We start from the raw sequence: 23,970 nt of genomic DNA, 5'->3' as shown, positions 1-23,970 counted from the left end.
CCACCCTCCAACAGGGCCTAGTGGGTGATGTTTCCCTCCTTGTGTCCGTGTGTTCTCATGAAAATCCAAACTCTTCTACACGGCCTGCCAAATCTTGATCAAAACCCTACAGGACTTGCCAGGCCTACATGACCTGTCTCCTTTCACCTTTATTTCTGACTGCATCTCCTCTCTCCCTCCTTCACTTGTTCAACTTTAGCCACACTGGCTTCTTTGCTGTTGCTTTTCCTTGAAAAACTTAGCCTTCACATCTCAGACCTTGACTCAGAAGTCATCTCAATGACTCTTTTCCTGACTACTGTATCTGAATTTTCAGCCTTTCCTCACCCACACCATTTCAGGTCATCTTTCTCCACTTTGTCTTTTCTTCCTTAAAAATTATTTTCTGGCTGGGCTCGGTGGCTCACTCCTGTAATCCCAGCACTTTGGGTGGGCCAAGGCAGGCAGATCATGAGTTCAAGAGATCGAGACCGTCCTGGCCAACATGGTGAAACCCCGTCTCTACTAAAAATATAAAAATTAGCTTGGTATGGTGGCACACACCTGTAATCCTAGCAACTCAGGAAGCTGAGACAGGAGAATCGCTTAAATCCAGGAGGTGGAGGTTGCAGTGAGCCGAGATCGTGCCACTGCACTCCAGCCTGGTTACAGAGCAAGACTCCGTCTCCAAAAAAAAAAGAAAAAAATTATTTTCTAACATAGTTCATATTTTATTTAGTGTGTCTCTTTCTCTTCCACCAGGTTTTAAGCTCCACCAGGGTAGGGGTTTGTTTTATTCACTCGTATCCCCAGTGCCCAGGACAAAACCAAACATGCAGCATATGGTCAAGATCTGTTAGTTGAATGGAGAACTGAATGAACTTGGCCCCTGCCTGCCTGTGCACCCTCATGTGTCATCAGACTTCTTCATGTCCTACATGCCCACATCTTTTCCATCTTTCTGCTCTCTCTAAACATGCCATGCTTTCGCCCGCTGTCTGTGCCTTTCTACTTGCTGCTGCATCTACTTAGATGGTTCATCTTCACCTGCTTGGCTCTTCAGGCATGGCTCAGAAGTCACGAGCTCTGCTAGAAGGTCTGCCTTGACCCTCTGCTGTGCAAGTAGAGTCATGGGAGCAACCTGAATGCCTTACTTTTATCCTTTTGCCTAGCTCTTCCGTTAAACCCCATAAGCTCCTTGAAAGTCTTATTTGAATCTATATTCTCAGTCGGTACATAGCACAGTATAGGCATGTCTTAAATGTTTATTAACTGAAGAAAGGAGGGACAGAGGCCAGCATAGAACTGGACGATTATTTCAGGATTTCATCCATCCTTAGTCTACCTACCATGTGGCTATGTTTATTATAGTAGGTGCTCAAGACAGCTCTGAATGAACGAGTTGTTTGTTCCCTCTTATACATCCCCACCCCTAATTAGAAATTCAAATTATTTTTGTATCAATATTGTACTTTGAAAAAATCTTCTGAATTGATGGCTTCTAACTTCAGGTTGTTGGCCAGATCTGGATGTGGTCAGATAAGGCAGATATAACTGCTTTCTGACTCTAAAACCTATCAGGATGCCCTGGTTGGGAAATGGATAGAGCACCATAGTGTATTTTCTGAGAAACACAGATCAGTGGTTTTGCTACCTGTGTGTTGATAATGAGTGCTTTCTCTGCGTGCGTAGTTTGTTTCTTCGAAATAGGACTTACATGAAAGCAAAGTGGCTTAATCATTCAATTACAGTTTGCTCTGTGAAATTTTTGAATAAAAATGAAGTAAAGCAGGGGAGCTCTAAGTCTGTTTCATACTCTGTAGTATGGATGATCACCAGGAAACATTTTCTTAATGGCATCGTAATATTCTGAATGTTATTTATACTAATGATCAAGAATTTCATCTTAGCGATGCCTGTAAAAAACTTAACCTACATGTTAAGTTGACTTAAGACACACCGTTTCAGATTACCCAGACTGAACACACACCATTTCAGATTACCCATAAAGATTTTAGCAGCAGTGTTCTGTGACTGATTTGTAATGATGCTTACTACCCATCCTTAATTGAGTAGACTTTATGGGTAGCTATAGAGAAAATAAAAATGGGCAGGCCTTTGCCACCCTCGAAGGATGGAGCTTTTGGTATTTATTCGATGCATAACATGTATTCCTAAAAGACAGGAAATACATCATGTGATTTCTCATTGCACCATACATCACAGCAGGAACACCTTTACAACCTGCCAGGTAAACACTTATTAAAGTTAATTCTCAGAGTGCTTTTGTTGCTTTAAAGAAATCATATATCGTAGAAAATCCCTCCTATTTTCACAACCAGGACCAATAGCCAGTTAATCAGTTGAAGTGGTAAGTCTTTACCAAAACAAACAAACTACATATTTTTAGCGTTTTTAACTTAAAATATAGAAATGTGCATTTTGAGATTAGCCAAGGCCTTTACTTAAGTATGGATGGTTGTGCTCATTAAAGTTCTGACTTCTTACATATACTACAACTGTAATGTATCACTAAGATTTTCACCTCTTACTGCTTTAAAGTGAACCTGGAACTTATACACAAATAGGTTGTTTGAGTATAGAATCATCTAATCCTCCAATATTTTGCAATTGTCTTGCCCACACCATGTGAGAGCAGGGTTTTTTTTTTAAGGGTGAAAAAAAAAAACATGGTCAAGACTCCCTAAAGCATTCAACTTACTTTTGATAGAATAAACTTTTTCTTTTACAATCGTATTTCATTGGTTTTTATAATATTTCATTAAATGATAAAATTGTATTTATAGATGAAACTTATAATCAGGTCTGAGAAAAAATAACTGATCCTTGGTAAATTGATTTGTAAAAGCAGAAGTATGTGAACATACTAAAGTGTAGTTTATTAGTTTTGTTTATTTAGCATGCTATGGACATTAATATATTTTAAAGAAGAAAAAACTATTTTGATTAATCTGGTAGCATAAGCGTACACGTAGTAGTACTTTTTTCTTTATTTGTGTTTCTGTATAACTTAAAAAGAGATGAAACTCAACTGCAGTGAAATAGCCCTAAGAGACTGGTAATCCACCCCTAATGAGCGAGTGCACCTATGCACGTGGCAGGTGATCAAGGTATTATGCATATCTTCAACTGCTCACTTGACTTTTTCAGTTGGATAAATTTCCATCCTCTTTCATTGTAATGTGGCCCAAAGTAAATTCACTGTTTTCTTAAGCCTTCCTCCCATTTCCCAGTCTCTCTTAGAATTACTGCCATTTCCCCAGCTTTGAAGGTATCCAATATAGCTAGAAAAAAAAATTATTTTGAAGGATACTGGGTGTGCTGTAGGAGTTTTATGTGTATTTTTAAAAATTATTTTGACCCTTACCTCTGATCCTCTTAAGTTTTGTTGTTACCAGATCTTGTCGTTTCTGAGAAATGCGTGTTCCTCTTCATTTGAATGGCCTCCCCAGCATGAGACCCGTTCCACCTGTTGAGTATATCACTGCAGTGGAAGGATATTACTTGATTAGCAGCATTGCCTCCAGCCATTTGTATCCTTAAATCTGTGGCAAGATCCTTTGTTTCACAAATCCCATTCTTAGCACTTCACTCTCCATTCAGGATTCTCAGTGGCTTTTCACTGACTGCAACATATAATGTAAAAATATTTGTCTTTGCTCTCGGTGCCTTGCTTAACATAGATCCATCCTCATTTCAGGTATCAATCTCTGTTCTTTTGTGCCCTGTGGGAACCCACCACAATCATATTGTCTCTCTGCGTTTCTGTTCTCCAGACTTGTGCTCTGCCTCCACACCTCTGCTCATATGGAGCCATATGGTCTGTAGGATCTTAGGTCTTATATGCCACTGATTCAAGTCCTAAAAGTCCTTATTCAGTTCTGCTGGACTCTCTTCCAAGGAGCACTCCTCCACAAACCTTTGAGCACCTGGAGATTAGGGACTGCTCATTCTGACATGAAACCAGCTGCACTGCATTTTATTGTTATGTAATTGTGTTTATCTGCTCAACTCCAGATGATGCCCTTTGAAAGTTGGGACTCTCTCTTAAGTGTTTGTCTTTTTGTAGCTTCTCTTCTTCAGGGAGTGTAGAATACTTTCAACCTGACACAACTGTATGAAAGACCTGATTGAGGAAACATAAGAATCACTAGGCCAGGGTCCCTTCCCTCTAGGTGCTCACAGTCTAATGGAAAACAGATGTTTCCTTAAACACACACATACACATACCCACACAAATACATACATGTCTGATATGAAGTGAGAAAACTCTAAAATTTGTACTAATGAAGGTGTGTATTAGATGAAAGTTTTGGGGAAGGTGAGTGATATGGTTTGGCTGTATCCCCACCTAAATCACAACTTGAATTTTATCTCCCAGAATTCCCACATGTTGTGGGAGGGACACAGCGGGAGGTAATTGAATCATGGGGGCCAGTCTTTCCCATGCTCTTCTCGTGATAGTGACTAAGTCTCATGAGATCTGATGGGTTTATCAGGGGTTTCCGCTTTTACTTCTTCCTCATTTTCTCTTGTGGCTGCCATGTACGAAGTGCCTCTCACCTCCCGCCATGATTCTGAGGCCTCCCCAGCCATGTGAAACTGTAAGTCCCATTAAACCTTGTTTTCCTCCCAGTCTCTGGTATGCCTTATCAGCAGCATGAAAGTGGACTAATACAGTGAGCTTTCACTGTAACAATAGGGAGAAAGCTCTTTGATTTGGAGGGGTTCCTACTTGAATTGTATTAAATTGGACATTTCCGTTTGAGTGTTATTGGAAGAATAGAAAGATACCCATATTGTTTTCTTGCAGAAAAACTTTTCAAGGCAAGGAGAAACAGGTATTGTTAATCAAGTAAGAAGTAAGGAACTTAATAACTTGATCAAGTTCACATAACTAATCAGTGGCAGATATACAAGGGCTCTTATTCTGCTGCCGGTAGTTTTGAGTAGTAAGTTCTGCTGCCTCCTCAAGTTTTGTTAACATTCTTTTGAGTCACCTGAACATATGTATGAAGTTTTTAGAGGGTAAGAAACTTTTTAGTCCCCCTTATGTAACACTCGAATCACTTAAGAATGTTTCCTTTTCAAAGTACTTCAAACCTGCCATGGAGTTAGCCTTTGGGGAGGAGAAAGGAAGGTAACATAAAATATCAACTGAGAGTCTTTGAAGATGGGTGATGTGTTTTTCTCCTTAGGATGTTAAATCACATGTCACCACATGTGTGCATGGAAATGAAAAATGTCAGAAACACATTGAGGTAAACCATGGATCATATTTGCATATACATTTCAACTCAGCCTTCCTACCCTGAGACCAGCAATGATTGATGTATTTTGTCTTTTTAAAGATTTCTCTAGTCCTAGGATTTTGCTGCATGTTAAAACTATTATCTCAATGAAAAGTAAATTAGATAATATACTATAAACCTATGCTGTCTAGCACAGTAGCCACTAGCCGCATATGTCTATTTAAATTTAAATTAAATTAAAAATTGATTTCCTTAGTTGCATAGCCACATTTCAAGTATTCCATACCAAACTGAGATGTGCAGTAAAGGTAAAATACCAGATTTTAAAGATTTATTACGAAAACCAAATTTAAAATACTAACAAATTTTTGTATTGGTAATATGTTGAACTGACAATATTTTGGATTGGTTTGTTAAGTAAAATACATTATTAGAAGTAAATCTAATTTTGCCTCTTACTTTTTTATTATCATTACTTAGAAGCTTAAAATTACTACTGTGGATCACATACTTCCGTCTGACAACACTGACTTAGAAAATTCATATGTTAAGTTTTAATGCTATTGTTTTAGTGTATAGGTTTATACTGAATGAGCTTACTAGGCATTTTGGAAAGCAGAGTGATTAGCAATGACTAAAACATAATATAGATGATTTAATGATTCCTAAAATTTTTTGCCTATAATTTTTACTGGGTCTACTAATCAGTTGTTTTGTTTATTTGTTTTGTTTTGTTTTGTTTTTTTATTTTGCTAAAAGAAGGCTTTATCTCTGTTCAGGCCATCACCTTTTAAGACTGTTTCGGTTTTGATCTAGTTTAGACTTTAATCGTTGTTCCTTGATTGGCTAGTGACAGGCAAACTGAATGATCGGGATTAAGATTCAAATATTTCATGAATGCTTTCACTACAGCATTTCTTTTTATAGAACTTACAGTCAATACAGTATCTAAGGCAGTATTTAATCTGTCATATTTGCAGGCTAAGCCCTGAATTAGATATTTTAGTGCATGAAAAGATCTCCAGACTAAACCCATTCATTTGCTAATTAGAAAAAATTTTGTTTCCCACTAAAACGTTTTACTCAGTAGTGTTTACGTAGAGATACTGTGAATATTCCTACAAAGTTGCCTAATTTATTTCTGTGAGTTCAAACGAGGTTCAGTGTAATTTTTCCATTAGTGTAAGTATAGGCCTGCTAGTGTTATGTAAACCCTATTTAGCTGTTAGTACTGTTGTCACCCCTCTGATTACTTAAAGAGGTCTTTAGAGCAGAAAACAGGCTTCCTAACTTACGAGTTGTTAATATTTTATTTTTTATATTATTTGGAATGTCAAGATATAGTAGGTTGGGGAGAAAAATCCCTTGTGAATTTGATAGAAAATTGGAAACCCGAGAAAAAGGCCATTGTTAAGGTTTTTGGCTAATCTCACCAAAATTGTTTGTAGTAACCCACACTGCCATGTAAGGAGAGGGGAAACGGTGCCTTTTTGCATGCCATGGGGAATGTGTAGCTTAGTAGTACAAAGATAAAGCAAAGAGCTCCAAAGATGGGGCCAAAAATAGTCATATTGGGGTTTTTGCTGAATTGAATTGTACTGATGCCTGAATATTTTTCAGGATTGAACCCTCTCTTCTAAACTTCAATCTTGTCCTGTTTCTCCATCTATGGTAAAATATCCATGGAAACAAAGTGGTTTCCTCATGGTTTGCTTACTGATCCTGCATTAGGAAAGACCACACAGACATTCGAGGAAGAGAAAGAATATTTCATATGGCTGCTTTCCCTGTTAAGGGGGACCCAGAGAAATGTTTATTTCTGAATAGCTTACCTTCACTCCAAGAAATCAGCTTTTGGGCTTATATAGCAGTGGACATGTTACTGGAGTCTTAAGAGTGACAAGAAATTACTGTTTCTGAAGATAACTTGTCACTTTTTTCTCATAGGACTTGGCTGGGGTTCAGTGCTCTCTTTGGTCTTATTTGAATGGTATTTTATAAGTCAGACAAAATATATTCAACTATTAATATTGTTCTGCTAAAACAGTTTAGAATAAAGATTTAATGTTCTCTTTTCAGTGAAGAGCTTGTGCCCACTGTGCAGGACTGTAATAAAAGAGAAACAAATGAGGCAGCTCAAAGTTATGGCTCTCCGTGGCTTTTAGGTCTCTCATACATTTTTATAAAACATATATCAGAACTTCTGAATTGTTAAATTGGGTTATTTTTTAAGTGCAATTGTATTCAAATAAGGACCTGAGAGTAAGAGTGCACATCCTGTTAGGTGTCAGTGTTCAGAACTGCCAACCCCCTCCACCCCCAGCCGACAGACTTACTGCTGTTACTACATCCTCTGGTCTGTAGCCAGGAGAGTATGTTTGATGCCCGCAAGACTGTGCTTCTAGTTGTTCTTCACGTAAACTGACTCAGCCCCAGGCTTACTGTCTTGCCCTTAGGCAAACAGGTAACTGAGTTACACATCTCTTTTTCTCATCTGTAAAAGGGGAATATAGAAAGTGTCACTTCTGGATTTCCCAGTGGATTTAAAAGGCAAAAATGAGATTAATGGTGTCTACGGCCAAGCATGGTGGCTCACAACTGTAATTTTGGTACTTTGTGAGGCCAAGATGGGAGGATTGCATGATCAGCCTGGGCAACAGAGTGAGACATTATCTCTATAAAAAAAAATTAGTCAGGCATGGTGTCATGTGCCTGTAGTCCCAGCTCCTCAGGAGGCTGAGGCAGAGGATTGCTTGAGCCCAGGAGTTTGATGCTACAGTGAGCTGTGATCCCACCACTGCACTCCATCATGAGCAACATAATGAGACCCTGCCTCTACCAAAAAAAAAAAAAAAAAGTTGTGAATCTCCCACATTGCTACAGTTTAATAATTTGCATCCCTATAGAAACCCAGGAGAACTTTAAAGAACAGAAAGTAAACTTCAGTGCAAATATTTGAGAGCCTAATGTATCGTTAAATGTTTCTGAGGAATATGTGTTTGCTGAAAATTAGGGTTAGTGTAAGCATCACTCATAATAATCTTATGAAGAGAATCTTGCAGATGCCATCGTCCAAGCATAGTACTGGGAGGATATTAAAATGGGTGCGCACTGATTTGGGTGTCAGAAGATTAAGTGCAGGGTGTGCTTCAGTATTAATTCTTCCTGCCCCATCCTAAAAATTTAGCCAAATGAAGGAACATCAAGTCCCACAGAACCAGGAATGATATTACTATTCTGATTTCAAGAAGTATATTGCTGTCCAAACACTTAGAAGTGACCAGAATTTAACACCCAGGTCCTCATTTTCCTCTGACCTCTTCCTCTCTGGCTGAAACAGGAGTGACAGAGGCCAGGATCATCAGAGGCAGACTGATCGCTATGGCAGGTTGTTTTGACTCTACTAAGTTCTTTGCATTAAAACAACATTCCTCAAACACATTAGCCTCCCAGCACAGGAATAGAAACACACAAAGCAGAAAGCCTGCTGGAGCCTTTGGGGAAATCTTGAGTGCTTTGGGGTGATTTATTTTCAGAGGATTCGAACTAAGATCAGCTCAAGAGAAGATGGGAACATTCAGGATGGTGGGAAAGCAAAGTAACTGACTCCCTCTTCCTCTCTATAAATGGTGTCCTGGAAAGCTATCACAAGTAAATGTTTTATTCTACAGTACCTTGGGGATACAAATGGGGGATTGAGAAGGGTTGTGGACTGCCTGGAACATGCTTTTTTCTTTCTGTCTTTTCTTTTTGAGATGGGGTCTCACTGTGTTGCCCAGGCTAGAGTGAAGTGGTGTGATAATAACTCACTGCAGTCTCACCCTCCTGGGCTCAAGCAGTCCTCCCACCTCAACCTTCCAAGCAACTGGAACTACAGGCACGCACCACCACGCTTGTCTGTTTTTAAAAATCTTTTTGTAGAGACAGGGTCTCACTATGTTGCCCAGGCTAGAATGTGCTTTTTAATTTTAATTTTTTGGTAAGCCCTAGCAACATGAAATGAGCCCAGTGGGGTGTAAGACTGGCCCTGACAGACCCTATATGATGCCTTGACTGGGTTAATGCAAAGTTGGTCTCTTATTAAATTAAGCAGAAATTCCAGAAGGCGTGTGGTGTGATGGATTTGGCCTCTAAAACCAGAATGACCCACAAAACAGTTTTTGAGTAACGGATGCTTAATGAACATCCCTGACCCAAGTTTACAAAAATGCAAACTGGGCTAGAAGAGACTTAATCAGATCAGGAGGAAAGCCCAAGTTAGTGGGAGATGAGTGGAGGTCTCATGTACCCAACTGTGAAAGGGCTTCTTTTTCCAGTTCAGAACCACTGTATTAGATGGTTATGAGGAATGGTCATTTAGACCGAAGCTGAATTCCCTTTCGGTCACTCAATGAAAACTAAATTGTTGGGCAGGTTCAGAGAAAAAGAATAGAAATAATGTGTGTGTGCGCGTGCGTGTGTGTGTGTGTGTGTGTGTGTGTGTGTGGAATTTTTCTGGAAGCACAGGAGTGATGTGTTCTTCTTTGTTAAGGGCATTATGAAACCACGGCAGTCCTATTCTTGTACAGTGGTTGTAATTATAACCACAGGGATATTGTGTTCTCAAACAAACATTCAAGCTCCCTGATACCAGGTTGCCTGAAGCCAAGCTTCACATATGGATGCGTATAACAATGCCTCTTAGTAATCTTCCCCATCACTTGTCATTGGTCTTCTCCTCTGACAGTGGAAATGTCTTTATAGTCTTTGCCTGGCATATTGCTTTTTGTTCATATAGGTTCATTATGTCTGTTTTAAACAACGAGAACATATAGGTCCTGGCACAGTGAAATGTAGCACCTGAAACTTAAGAACTTGATAGGGTATACACATAAACGCTGTCCTTCAGAAATTTCTTCATGATGCTATTGCATACCATTGGAACAGTTGGAAAAAGGAAAATTAGATCCACTTGCATGCCAGCCAGCTCTGTTTTTAACACATGATTATTTTATTGGGGTATACATTAATTAATCCTGAAATAAGATCCTGTGTGACATTCAAAGTTGTTTTGAGTAGCTCAGAGTTTAAATATTTTAGTTTTACAACTCTGTTATGCTGGCAGCCAACAATGGTGTCTCAGTGAAGTCAGCATATGAGCCCTGCTTGTGATGACATCTGGAAAGCTTGTTTTATCTATAAGCACAGTTGTAGACAAATGAAAGCAGACAGATGTAAGGCTGGGGTGGCATCTTCGCCTCGAGCACTCTCTGGCTGTACATTTTCCAGTGTGTCAAAAACAAGGAGCTTTATTTCGGGGGTGGAATAAAAACATTCTGTCACATTCCTACACCAGCTACTGTGCTGCCTTTTCTGAGCTGTAAGGTGTAAAACGGCATAGATTGTTCAAAATTTAATGAGAGAGAGTTAGTAGTCAGTACACAGGAGGAAGTCAGTAGTCAGATAGAGGTGCCTGAGTTTGGAGGGGACATGACACCACAGCAAAAGCTGTGGGATCATTTTAAGAAGTTAATCACAACCACTTCCTCCTGGGAGAGCCAGAAAGAATAGAAGAGTTGGTAGGTGATTTGGGATTCTGGGTCGATTTTTCTTTTGCCATTAGCTTTATCAGCCAGGATTTGTTAAGCACCCATGGCGTATAGAAGTCTACAAAGTAGTTTGGGTGAGTGGAGCAAAGAAAAGCTTTAGGACAGGGTCATGCTTGAAGATGGGTGCATAGAAGCCTGAAAGTCTGTGACATCTTCCATGGGTGGCTTTCAAGTCCTTTTGCTCAGGGACCATTCCTTAGGGAATTTTATACAAGGGCAGCTTGCCTTTTATCCCACTCCCTTTTTGTTACTGTAGAAATATGTATCCCTCAAAATCATCTACACATATGCATGTGTATTTGCTTGGATTTGAGTTAAAGCAGATGCTTTCCCAAGTTCTTGATCCTGCAATAGCAGTAGAATTAGCTATGTGGGATATGAAATTAATATTTTCATCTGGAGATTTATGGCTTCCTCCTATTTCATGGCATACAATGTATACACCACTCTGTATACCATGTAATCATTGCTAATTATTGCTAAATAAGTTCTACCAAAATTTTGGGAAACCTGGATATGGTCTTTTTTAGCATCTGTTTAAGGACTGGATTGCCCACTTGCAGCCAAAACCACATATCTTTATAGTATTCAAATCTTGTGTCTTGAAGAAACCACGCAGATACACGTAATTTGAGAGCAATGAAATAATGGAAATGAAAGGAAGGGAATAGTATGTAAGGAAATGAAATATGCTCGTATCAGGACAGAAGTCTCTTGGTTTAATCAGTGTCTTTTTCAGTGGCACAAGGTGGTAGAGAATATACTTTTTTTTTTTAGCAATCAAGTTACATTATGGTATTAACAGGGGAAAACAGAGTTTTTCATTTCCCGTCCCATTCCCATCACACCATCATCAATCCTTTCAGAGTGCATGGTGTTGAGATCCACCAAGCCCTGGTAAGTGCCTTTGTGTGTACAAAATGGCACTTTTTGTTTTACATGCTGTTAGATATAGTGGAGAAAATACATGTGTAATTGAAAATGGACAGCAAATTGCCATTTGTACCTGCAAAGACTAAATGGTCCAGACAGATGGATAGTTGGGGTGTTAGTCACACATGAGTGGACTGATGGGCTGGCCAAGGAAAGCCCCGGACCTTTGCATGACTTTTCACTTACAGCCATCTGAGGGGTTCAGTGACTCTCTGGCTGTTCTCTGAGACCCCAGTCTGGTCCAGAGAGTCCTGGAGTCTGAAGTTTGTGATGATGCAGAGGTTGATTCCTCTGAGTTTATTCATTTAAATTAGAAACACAGAGGGAAGGGAATCTTCTTTTGATATAGTTATTCCTGATAGAGAAGAAGTAGCAGATTTTGTAAATTATCTGCAGGCTGTGGGGTTTGGAAGTAAGAAAGATTTTATGTCTCATTGTCCTTGTATGAGTAAGGAGAAACGAGAGTCTTAGAATCAGTGTCTGCAATCACCTTCATCAGTGCTAACTTAAAATTTAAACTGTCAAAATAGACTTTATTTCCTTTTTGTGCTGTTCCATATAAGAAGAGGGTTTGTTTGTTTGTTTGTTTGCCTTTTAGTTTGAGTTTCTATAGATGAATATTTATAGTATTTTTTTAAAGGTTTCCCAACACTGTTGGGTTGACACAATTGGATCTGATAGCCGACAGGGACCTTGCACTGATACCAATTTGATTTATTTATAAATTAAATTATTCTGCTAAATCTGCTGTAGTACTATTTGGTCATTTTGATTTAATCAGAAGTATCCTTTATGATGCAATCTGCTGGAAGACTGTGTTTGGCCAAGATTAAAATTACTCTTTTGGAAACATTAAAACACAATTATGGATCTATAATTTCCCCCATGGTGTCAGTGAACATTAGTTATTATTGACATATATTGATCTTCTATTATTGTTGTTAATATTATTATTACTGACGATAGTTTTTAGTGTTCAGCATGTGCCACATACAGTGCTAAGGTTTTTATATGTGTTTGTAGCTAACATTTATTGAGTACTTATTCTATTACACATACTTTGGAACTCAGATTCTCCACTATAATTCACATAATGATCCCGTGAAGTTGGACTAAGATTATAGTATTACCCTCGTTTTGTCAACAAGGATGTAGGTTCAGAGAAATTAATTATCTTGTCTAAGATCACATATTCTTTGCATATTGGACTATATGTGTTTGTGTATAGGCATTAATTTCATTCTCAGTATAGACACATACTTTCTTTTCCAAATATATTATAACCACACGGTACCTTGTACATATAATTTTTATTCAGAAACTAACAACTTGTTGGCTTTAAAAAATATTCCTTGAAATTGAACATTGCTTCAGTTTCTGAAATGAAAATAACCAGTTCCTAAGTTAGCAGTAATATCAGCGATGGGATGGTAATAATTTAACAAATTGCATTTTCATCAGGCACAGTATTGTTTTTGTTTGCTAGAGAGGCTATGCGGTGTACTGAGAAGCCAAAAAGTGTACAGTGCTAGGTTGCCAAAGTTTGAATCCCACCTCTACTATTTGTAGTAGTAGAAGCCCACCTCTAAACTTGCGCCGTGCTTCTTATTTTTAAAATGGAGGTGATAATATTAAAAGCACCATTTTAATGGAGATGTTACACGTATTGAATGAGCTAAAGTATGCAAAGTACTTCTTAGAATGGTACTTGCCACATAGTAAATACTGAATATTATAATAGCTGCTATACTTATTTTATGATAGTAACTTAAGCTGATTCATGGGGGGCCACAAGTAGCTTGCAAATAATTTTCAAGATTTTAGAAACTTTTGGAAACTGTCAAAGGTATGTATTCTTCCAAAGGTTAAGCTGTTACAGATAACATTTTACTATCTTTGTGCCGAGCTATTAAAATAAACATAAATAATCTAGCAAATATTTTACCCAATGTGCATAAAGAAGTTAGATCTTAAATGAAAGCAAAATTATATTAGCCTAACTTAAACACTTGAAATGTTTATTTCTGTACTTCAAATATGAGTGCTGACCCAGTGATATCAGGAACTTTCCCCCCGAAATTGTAAATTATAGGACTGTTTTCTCATGTTGATCAATGATATATAAAAAAGACTCTTAAGAGCAAATCTAATAAAATGTTAATTGTAGAATTTAGATGGTAGATACGTAAGTGCTCACTATACAATTCATTTGACTTTTCTGCGTATTTGAAAATTTTAATAATAAAATACTGAAGAGGAAGGCTCTTACACCTCCCTGTCACTGAAGGAAAAATGAACCTTTTTGAAACTTGAAAACTTTTCCTAGGTGCTATATTCTTTGGCATGAGAGATAGCAATTGAAGTGGTCTGAAACACACACATGAACACACCCTCTGAAATCCCATTTTAGTCAAAGTTGGGGATAAATTTCCAACCACCAACTTTCTCTTTTCTTTTCTTTTCTTTTCTGTTCTGTTCTCTTTTCGGACAGAGTCTCACTCTGTCACCCAGGGTGGAGTACAGTGGCACACTGGGCTCACTGCAACCTCTGCCTCCCAGATTCAAGCAGTTCTCCTGCCTTAGACTCCCAAATAGCTGGGATTACAGGTGTGCGCCAACACTCCTGGCTAATTTTTATATTTTTGGTAGAGACGGTTTCACCATGTTGGCCAGGCTGGTCTCAAACTCCTGACCTCAGGTTATCTGCCCACCTCGGCCTCCCAAAGTGCAGAGATTACAGGCGTGAGTCACCGCTCCCAGCCCCAACCACCAAGTTTTTCTTTTTTGGAGTCCTTTTGGTTTTTGTGAATTCAAGTCCCGTTTGCCTGTTGGTCGTCTGTTTAACGTCAAGGTCATGCTTCTTTTCTTTAGTCTGAACTGGAAGAGCTTTGAGAAAACAGAATGCAGGGAGTCACAAAATAGTTACTTCAACTTAGAGGTACTCTTCTTACACACTGACATTCCTTTTTGACCTAGAAGAGTTTGCCAGCAGCTGTATGGTTAATATGGAGTTCACATTTTCTGAAGCTAATAAGCATCTGTACATTCTGTGATCTATACTTAAAACATCTGATAGTCCTTTCATCTTATAATTTGTGTTAAAAGATGTTTTTAAGCTGAATATTTTGTTACACTAACACTGTTCATTGAAGAATAAGATCAGAAATTAGGTTATAGATGACATCTTTAAAAAGGCAGTATTTTATAACCGTGTGGAAGAAATATTAAGCTGAAAATGTTTGTATTTTGTGTCATTTATGTCATGTGCCTGTTTAAGAAATGGTGCCTTTGCTCATTAACAGCAGAATTATGGTGATATTATCCCCTTCTTCACAGATCACTTCTGGGATCTTGGTTTTAATTCTGGGTACCACTGTGTATGAGGAGCATTGAGCAATTGAAATGTGATCACCAATCATGACCAGGGTGGTGAAGGGTCTGCAGACTGACCACGGGGAAGCCATTGACAATGTTTGGACTGCAGAAAAGCCTGCCAGAATGTAGTCTCCTCCCCATCTGTAAGGGAGATGCACGTGGACCAGGAAGCAGATTGCTTTTGTTAATACCTCAGAGGACGGAAATTTATAGGAAGGCAGATTTCAGCCCAGTGGAAGGAAAGACACAGAACAGTTAGAGCCATGAAACAAAGAAATGAACTACCTCAGACTGTGATGAGCCAGATACAGCTGGGTTTTTTTTTTTTTTTCTGCCTGACTACTCCTATCATCTGTTTGCAGGATATGGAAAGATGCAGGGGCCCACTCAAGTATTTTTCTAAGGAGAAATTATAGTTCCTAAGCACCTACAAAAAGACATACTGAGAAGTTCAAATCAGGGGCCAGGTAGCCCCCCCAGAGGAGAGTATCCCCTTTGTTCTATGACTTGCTTCTAAAGTAGGAGCCAAAGGAAGTTTCCCTCCAGGCCTACTCTGAGGATGCCTGTCCTTTTGAAAGCATTCAAGACAAAACACCTCTTAATTCAGGATTATGATACAAAGAAATGGAGACATCAAATTTTTGATAAAAAAAAATTCTGTAATGTTAAAGCTGAAATGAAATATAATTATATGTTTTTCCCGATAAATATTTTTAAAACTTTTTTTAGGGTTATATGGAAATAGTCTAGATATATTAAATGTCTAAATGAAGTTGTTAGCTTTTCAGCAAGAAGAAATAGCTAAGAATTTAAAGTCAGGAAGCTTACAAAACATATCCAAGAGGGTAAGAGAAAAATAACTTCTTTTTGAAAAAATGTTTAAGTTTGACATTAATAAATGACTGTCTTAGTGAGACAGCTTTAGCTGTTGCTTAGACATTTTCAAATCTTGATTTGTTAAGAAAATTAAGGACTTTTTTTTTAAATCTCCTTGTCACATTTTTTCAAGGAAAGCCAATACTAGACCCTAAAGGTAATCAAAGAGCATTCTGAAGCTGCACGATACTTTTAAAATTTTCTCTTTTTAAAGACAGTGTGTTGCTCTGTCACCCATGCTGGAGGGCAGTGGAGTGACCATTGCTCACTTGGAACCTCCACCTCCTGGCCTCAAGTGATCCTCCTGCCTCAGCTTCCCAAAGTGCTGGGATTAGAAACCCAAATGATACTTTGGCTGTTCTTCAAAGAGAGGTCTTTTTCTCTCTTGCTTCTTTTCTTCCTGTCCTCTCCTTTTCTACCCTGATGGAGCAACATGGTGGTTTGGGACACTTGTATTTAAGTTCTCATTGAATTTTGGGGTTCCTCTTGAAGGCTCTTCTGGATCCTACATTACTTCTGACCCCCTCCCAGCTGATGTTCTTTCCCTACCACAGACACATGTGAAACCCATAAATTGAACAATTTTTGTACATTTCCAATCCCTTGCATCATTATAGTTTTTTCAAAAATACGATTTCAGGAATGATCACCTTGTAATACTAAATAGCTGTAGAAAATGACAGAAATTTGGCGTGTATAGGAAGACCATTGGATCCACAGTAGATTAATTTAGCATTCAGTCATTTGACATGTATTTTTTTTTTTTTTTTTTTTTTGGTGCCTACTATATGCCAAAGCTGAAAGTTTCTAGAAGTTAAAATGGTGAGCTAGATAAACCCGTGGTCCCTGCTTTCTTGGAGCTTAGAGACTAGGGAAAGGAGACAGTGTCAGACTGCCAGAGTTTTTTAAATAAACAACACACATACACGGGTTAAAAAGCAAGTCATCTAGTGTACTTCTGAAATCACTTCCTTGACAAAGTGAGCTTTGAGCTGAGGTCTGAAGGATGAGTTGCAATTAATGAGGAAAATGGTGATGACGAGGGGTTATATACTTGGAAGAACTGGCCACGGCGACCTAAAGGGAGGGCCTCAGGTGTGTACAGCAGAAACTCCACGGCAGTGTGGGAGCCTAGGTTTAGATACACACTCCCCCTCTTTGCTCTGCTGCTGTTTTTAATACTCCTTCCAGAACTTCCCTAGGATTATCTTCCACAGGGGAGTAGATACTGTTTTTATTGTAATGAATCATCATCCTCTATTATTGCAAGTGATGAAGGCTTCTAGTAGCAGTGGAACTAGGAATGGCGTCAGTGGCTCAGCTCTTGATGGCAGATCTTCAGGGGGAAGCCCTTTCAGTTTTAATGGTGGATAAAGCAAAACTCTTTCTTGTCAGCTTCCCCTCCAGGCTGTCCTGGGTAGGGAGTTGATAGGAGATCTTTTGGACATGGGAATTGCTTCACTGTTGACAGAAAGACATGGTGCATTTGATTAAATTAAATTAGGAGCATGTGTATGCTTGACAAAGTGAGCTAATGAAGGAAAATGCATCAAAAGGATTTATGGTGAATTGATTAAAATTTTTCTTTCCAGAAAGCCCTTCCGGCTTAAAGCTTGGAATTATAAGACTATCGGTGCTGCTAGGCCCTCCAGGTTCTCACTTGCCTTTACAGTAGGCAGTTTGGAGACTTTTCTTTGAGCAGCTGCTCCTTCTGTAGCATACTTTGTTGCAGGCAAAAGTATTCCCAACCTGCAGTCTGAATTGTATGGAGGAAAGAGGATAAAAGACACTATTTGATTTATTAATTTCTAGTGGATTAGAGCTACAAATGTTTGCTATGTTTTTAATTTGAGAAGTAGAGAGAATCACAGCAGCTTTTAATTATGCATTTTGTGTAATACAGCTCTGAATAGAGCAGAACAAAATTAAAATTGTGGATCAAATACCGAATCTGAGTGGATACTTAAGTGAGCTGTAGCGTAATGCTAATGGTTTTGCGTCTTCCTGGCATTATGTCAATAATGGCTGTAATCACGTTAAGTAGAGAGCCCATTAGCTTTTTCTTTGCAGCAGCATGCACCATGGAAACATACTGTGAGTTTTTGAAATAACTTTTGACATTGTTTTTAAAAACATTGCCATGTTTAGGGTAAAGAGGCAAGTATATAACATGTGTACAGGTGAACACAGGTGTGTTCACAAGGCTATGTTGTATGTACAATAAGATCTTCTATTACATAGGCACATTAACCCCTGCTAACATTATGGCTTGGAAAAATCTTACCCAGTGTCCTTATGTTCATGAATTTAATAGATTCTCTGCTATTTTCATGAGACTAAAGCCTTCCTGGAGTTCACCATGGTGTAAAGTCAGACTTATTTTCTGAAAAGTGTTGTACCTAGAGTGTTGAAAAGCCTTTTAATATTTCCTTCCTTTGCTGCAATCTCAGATGGCGTGGCATCTTCCAGCTGTCCAGGTCTATGTAGTTCTTCCTATGTTGAAGCTGGAACACAGAAGTCTGGTTGAAGTTCTTTTGCTTTAATGCCATTTTCAGTACCTTTTGATAGAGAGCTCCCAAGATGAGTCCACCATGTGGTATTCATCATGGGTTTTTTTAATGACTGAGAGACTAGAATTACTATGGTATGTGAATATTTCTTCTACAAATAACTCAGTTTTGGGATATTCTCTGAGTAGTTAAACATTCTACCAATTTGATTTTTTTCAAAGAAAACTTGAAGTACAATTAAAACACTTTGCATTTTTGTGGTACACTATATGAAGATAAACTAGGAGTCAGTAAGGCAATTTTCAAAACAAAATGTTGCAGAGATACTTTATTCTCAGTATATGTATTAATAATTTGACTCATCTTTCTCATCAAACCTTCTCCCTACCAGCACATACCTGGAGGACATCCAGGGTGCAATATTGAGGGTTCATCTTCCATGTTCTCCTCTTTGTCACCTCCTCTATTCAGTTACAAAACAAAAGAAAAAAAAAAAACGGTGCTGCCTCAGCCATCTAAGTAAATATCATTGCCTCAGCCTTCTAAATAGCCCTTGAACACTTTTCTCCCTCCATTCAGGTCCTCGTTTTCTCTTGCCTATTTTCACATCTAATGTTCCCAAGTGTTCTTCTGTCTGCTGTTTTATGAAATGATTTTTAAAAAACAACATATAGGGATTTGTATGTGGAGTTAATGTTTTTTTTTTTTTCCTGGGAGATATTCTTTTCAATTAGGATGTATAATCTTAACTTTTATTCAATATGCAAGGATAAGTGACTTGCTTAATTTTTACAGCAGATCACTGTGCATTCTGTTAGTGAAGTTACAAGTTACAGTTCTCTTAGAACTTGAAAGCAAATGCTACATCAGTCAAGATTGGGTATCTTTGTCTGTTTATCTTTGGTATCAAAGACTCAGAGATTTTGGAGAAACATCACAAAGCTTAAAAAGTTATTCAGACAATCTGTAATATCACATGACTGCCCCCTGAGTGGTAAGACATTGCCCAGTGGATCTGAAAACACTTTTAAGTACTTACTCATCATCATATCTTTTTTTAAATTTTTTATTTGTTATTTTTTGTTGTTGTTGAGACAGAGTCTCACTCTGTTGCCTAGGCTGGAGTGCGGTGGCACGATCTCAGCTCACTGCAACCTCCACCTCCTGGGTTCGAGTGATTCTCCTGCCTCAGCCTCCTGAGTAGCTGGGTCTCCAGGAGCACACTACCACACCCGGCTAATTTTTGTAATTTTAGTAGAGATGGGGTTTCACCATATTGGTCAGGCTGGTGTCGAACCCCTAACCTCAGGTGATCCACCTGCCTCAGCCTCCCAAAGTGCTGGGATTACAGGCATGAGCCACCGCACCCAGCCCCATCATTGTATCTTCATGAGATAGTCAGGAATGAAATTTGAATTCTTTAAATTGGAACATGGAGAGGTGAAGTGACTGCCTAAGGTTGCTTTGACAGTGGTTGAGCTGGGATCAGCACTTTTATTTTTATATTTTAAAATAATACTTCCTCTTAGCCTTTTAATTCAGAAGAGTTAACTTGAGTTTCTTAAAGGAATTCATCAGTGCTACCTTACATCCCTGTATAGCAGTCTTACCTTTACAGAGCACTTTCAGGTTTGTTTCTTGTTAGAACCCCGTAAGGGAAAAAGTAAGATCCCCTTCTGAAGATGAGAAATTTGAAGTATGGTCAGTTGTTAAAGAATCTGAATTCTGGCCAGGCGCGGTGGCTCAAGCCTGTAATCCCAGCACTTTGGGAGGCCGAGACGGGCAGATCACGAGGTCAGGAGATCGAGACCATCCTATCGTGGCTAACACAGTGAAACCCCGTCTCTACTAAAAAATACACAAAACTAGCCGGGTGAAGTGGTGGGCGCCTGTAGTCCCAGCTACTCGGGAGGCTGAGGCAAGAGAATGGCGTAAACCCAGGAGGCGGAGCTTGCAGTGAGCTGAGATCCGGCCCCTGCACTCCAGCCTGGGCGACAGAGCGAGACTCCGTCTCAAAAAAAAATAATAATAATCTGAATTCTTCTGACTCTTGGTCCATGGCATTCCACTGTATAATACTTATTAAAATAGCTTCTTCTCTTCTGCAGAGATGTAAGGTTCCACTGTGACAAGTGCCATTTCATCTGCCCACACAGTAGGGACACCTCATAGGGAAAGAAGTAAGAGCCAGCTGATTTGCTCTTCTTGTATCAAACTTAGCTCCAAAGAAGTCTCCCAGATATGTGTCCTTTTCCACTGTTGTCTCCTGTCTGTCTAGATGTGCCTTGAGACTCTGCCATAGTATCCACATATAGCTGCTGCCTCTCTGTAGATGATCCATGTCCATTTCCCATGCTTCCACCTTCCTTTTGTACTAGTTACACATTTTCAAATGTCCACTGACTTCTGATGCCTGGTGGCAGGATCCACAAATCCGTATCAACATAACTAAAACTTAGTTTTTTATGTTTCACCCCTTTCATTAAGTAGCTGTTTCTCATAACTTCCAACATTAACCTTTTATTTACTATTCATTGAGCCTCCAATGGCTGAATTTTCTGGTGCATCTCTTGGCATTTCTAAAGTTCCATAAAGCAGTACTTGCCTCTAAGAGATGTAAAAAGAAGAAGGATTATAAGATGTGGACCATTCTTGGATTTTAGAAGTTTCACTATGTTTGAAAGCTAAGGGCTGGTTTAGGATTGAGTAAATAGGCGAGCCAGTCTGAAAGGAGCTGGAAGGTAACTGAGCCAAGTGACCTCTTCTGAATTTTTATCCTTAAATAGTGCATAGTCTGCAGAGGAGAGAAGGCATACACAAGAACCTAGGTGAAGGTAGAGCTACCACAACATGTTTTGAAGGCTTAGATCTCAGATTTTCCTAATTTCCATCATTCTCTCTGTCTGACACATGTGGGGCAGCACCTCATGTAAGCTTACTACCAGCTTTTCTATTTAGTCCTGCAACTCTGTCTCACTCTCACCCTGTCTCCCTCTCTTTCTTCCTCCTTTCTTCTAGGAGGTGAGAGGCGAAGGAGAAGTAAGATGAGAAAAAGGGGTGAGGTTATATACCTGTACTATCCAGATTTCCCTTTGTGTCAGTGCAGGACAATATAGTTCTTGTGAGGCCTTTGGAATATATCCTTACAAATCTTAAGAGAATCATGTATTAGTTTGTTTTCATGCTGTTGATAAAGACATAACCGAAACTGGGAACAAAAAGAGGTTTAATTGGATTTACAGTTCCACATAGCTGGGAAGGCCTCAGAATCATGGTAGGAGGTAAAGGGCACTTCTTACATGGCAGTGGCAAGAGAAAAAATGAGGAAGAAGCAAAAGCAGAAATCCCTGATGAACCCATCAGATCTTGTGAGACTTATTCACTATCGCAAGAATAGCATGGGAAAAACGCGCCCCCATGATTCAGTTACCTCCCTCTGGGTCCATCCTACAACACGTGGGAATTCTGGGAGATACAACTCAAGTTGAGATTTAGGTGGGGACACAGCCAAACCTTATCATTCTGCCCCCTGGCCCCTCCAAATCTCATGTCCTCACATTTCAAAACCAATCATGCCTTCCCAGCAGTCCCCCAAAGTCTTCAGGATTAACCCAAAAGTCCACAGTCCAAAGTCTCATCTGAGACAAGGCAAGTCCCTTCTGCCTACGGGCCTGTAAAATCAAAAGCAAGCAGCTGGGCGCAGTGGCTCACGCCTATAATCCCAACACTTTGGGTGGCCGAGGCAGGTGGATCACGAGGTCAGGAGTTTGAGACGAGCCTAGCCAACATAGTGAAACCCTGTCTCTACTAACAATGCAAAAATCAGCTGGGCATGGTACTGCATTCCTGTAGTCCCAGCTACTTGGGAGGCTGAGGTAGGAGAATCACTTGAACCCAGGAGGTGGGAGTTGCGGTGAGCTGAGATCGCACCACTGCACTCCAGCCTGGGCAACAGAGTGAGACTCTGTCTTAAAAAAAAAAAAAAAAATCAAAAGCAAGCTAATTGCTTCCCAGATATAGGTATTAGGTAAATACAGCCATTCAAAATGGGAGAAATTGGCCAAAACAAAGGGGTTACAGGGCCCATGAAAGTCTGAAATCCAGCACGGCAGTCAAATTTTAAAGCTCCAAAATGATCTCCTTTGACTCCAGGTCTCACATCCACATCACGCTGATGTAAGAGGTGGGTTCCCATGGTCTTGGGCAGCTCCACCCTTTTTGCTTTGCAGGGGACAACCTCCTTCCCGGCTGCTTTCATGGGCTGGCATTGAGCATCTGTGTCTTTTCCAGGCGCACAGTGCAAGTTGTCGGTGGATTTACCATTCTGGGGTCTAAAGGTCGGTGGCCCTCTTCTCACAGCTCCATGATGCAGTGCCCTAGCAGGGACTCTGTGTGGGGTCTCCCACGCTATGTTTCCTTTCTGCCCTGCCCCAGCAGAGGTTCTCCATGAGGGCCCCGCCCCTGCAGCAAACTTTTGCCAGGGCATCCAGGTGTTTCCGTACGTCTTCTGAAATCTAGGCGGAGGTTCCCAAACTTCAATTCTTGACTTCTGTGTACCTGCACACTCAACACCATGTGGAAGCTGCTAAGGCTTGGGGCTTCCACCCTCTGAAGCCACAGCCCGAGCTGTATGTTGGCCCCTTTAAGCCATAGCTGGAGTGGCTGGGATACAGGGCACCAAGTCCCTAGGCTGCACACAGCATGGGGACCCTGAGTTCAGCCCATGAAACCACCTTTGCCTTCTGGGCCTCTGGGCCTATGATGGGAGGGGCTGCCGGGAAGTTCTCTGACATGGCATGAAGACATTGTCCCCATGTTCTTGGGGATTAACATTAGGCTCCTTGCTACTTATGCAAATTTGCAGCTGGCTTGAAGTTCTCCCCAGAAAATGGGATTTTCTTTTCTATCACATAGTTAGCCTGCAAATGTTTTAAACTTTTGTGCTCTGCTTCCCTTATGAAACTGAATGCCGGCTGGGCATGGTGGCTCACGCCTATGATCCAAGCACTTTGGGAGGCCGAGGTGGGCGGATCGTGAGGTCAGGAGATAGAGACCATCCTGGCTAACATGGTGAAACCCCATCTCTACTGAAAATATAAAAAATTAGCTGGGCTTGGTGGCAGGCACCTGTAGTCCCAGCTACTCAGGAGGCTGAGGCAGGAGAATGACGTGAACCCGGGAGGCAGAGCTTGCAGTGAGCTGAGATCACACCACTACACTCCAGCCCTGGGCAACAGCGCAAAACTGTCTCAAAAAAAAAAAAGAAAGCCATTAACAGCATGCAAGTCTTGAATGCTTTGCTGCTTAGAAATTTCTTCTGCCAGATACCCTAAATCATCTCTCTCAAGTTCAAAGTTCCACAAATCTCTAGGGCGGGGGCAAAATGCTGCCAGTCTCTTTGCTAGAACATAACAAAAGTCACCTTTGCTCCAGTTC

General features: G+C 39.9%; 1 protein-coding gene across 3 annotated transcripts in view; it reads left to right on the top strand.

Annotated features, from left to right (window-relative positions):
* The window catches only part of BNC2 (basonuclin 2), a 458,180-nt gene that overhangs the window by 378,557 nt on the left and 55,653 nt on the right, over positions 1-23,970 (top strand). The gene's annotated exons all lie outside the window — the stretch shown is intronic.

This window comes from Trachypithecus francoisi, unplaced genomic scaffold (genome assembly GCF_009764315.1).
Source record: "Trachypithecus francoisi isolate TF-2019V2 unplaced genomic scaffold, Tfra_2.0 Lachesis_group16, whole genome shotgun sequence".
Taxonomy (NCBI): domain Eukaryota; kingdom Metazoa; phylum Chordata; class Mammalia; order Primates; family Cercopithecidae; genus Trachypithecus; species Trachypithecus francoisi.
This window is presented reverse-complemented; position numbering and strand designations above follow the sequence as displayed.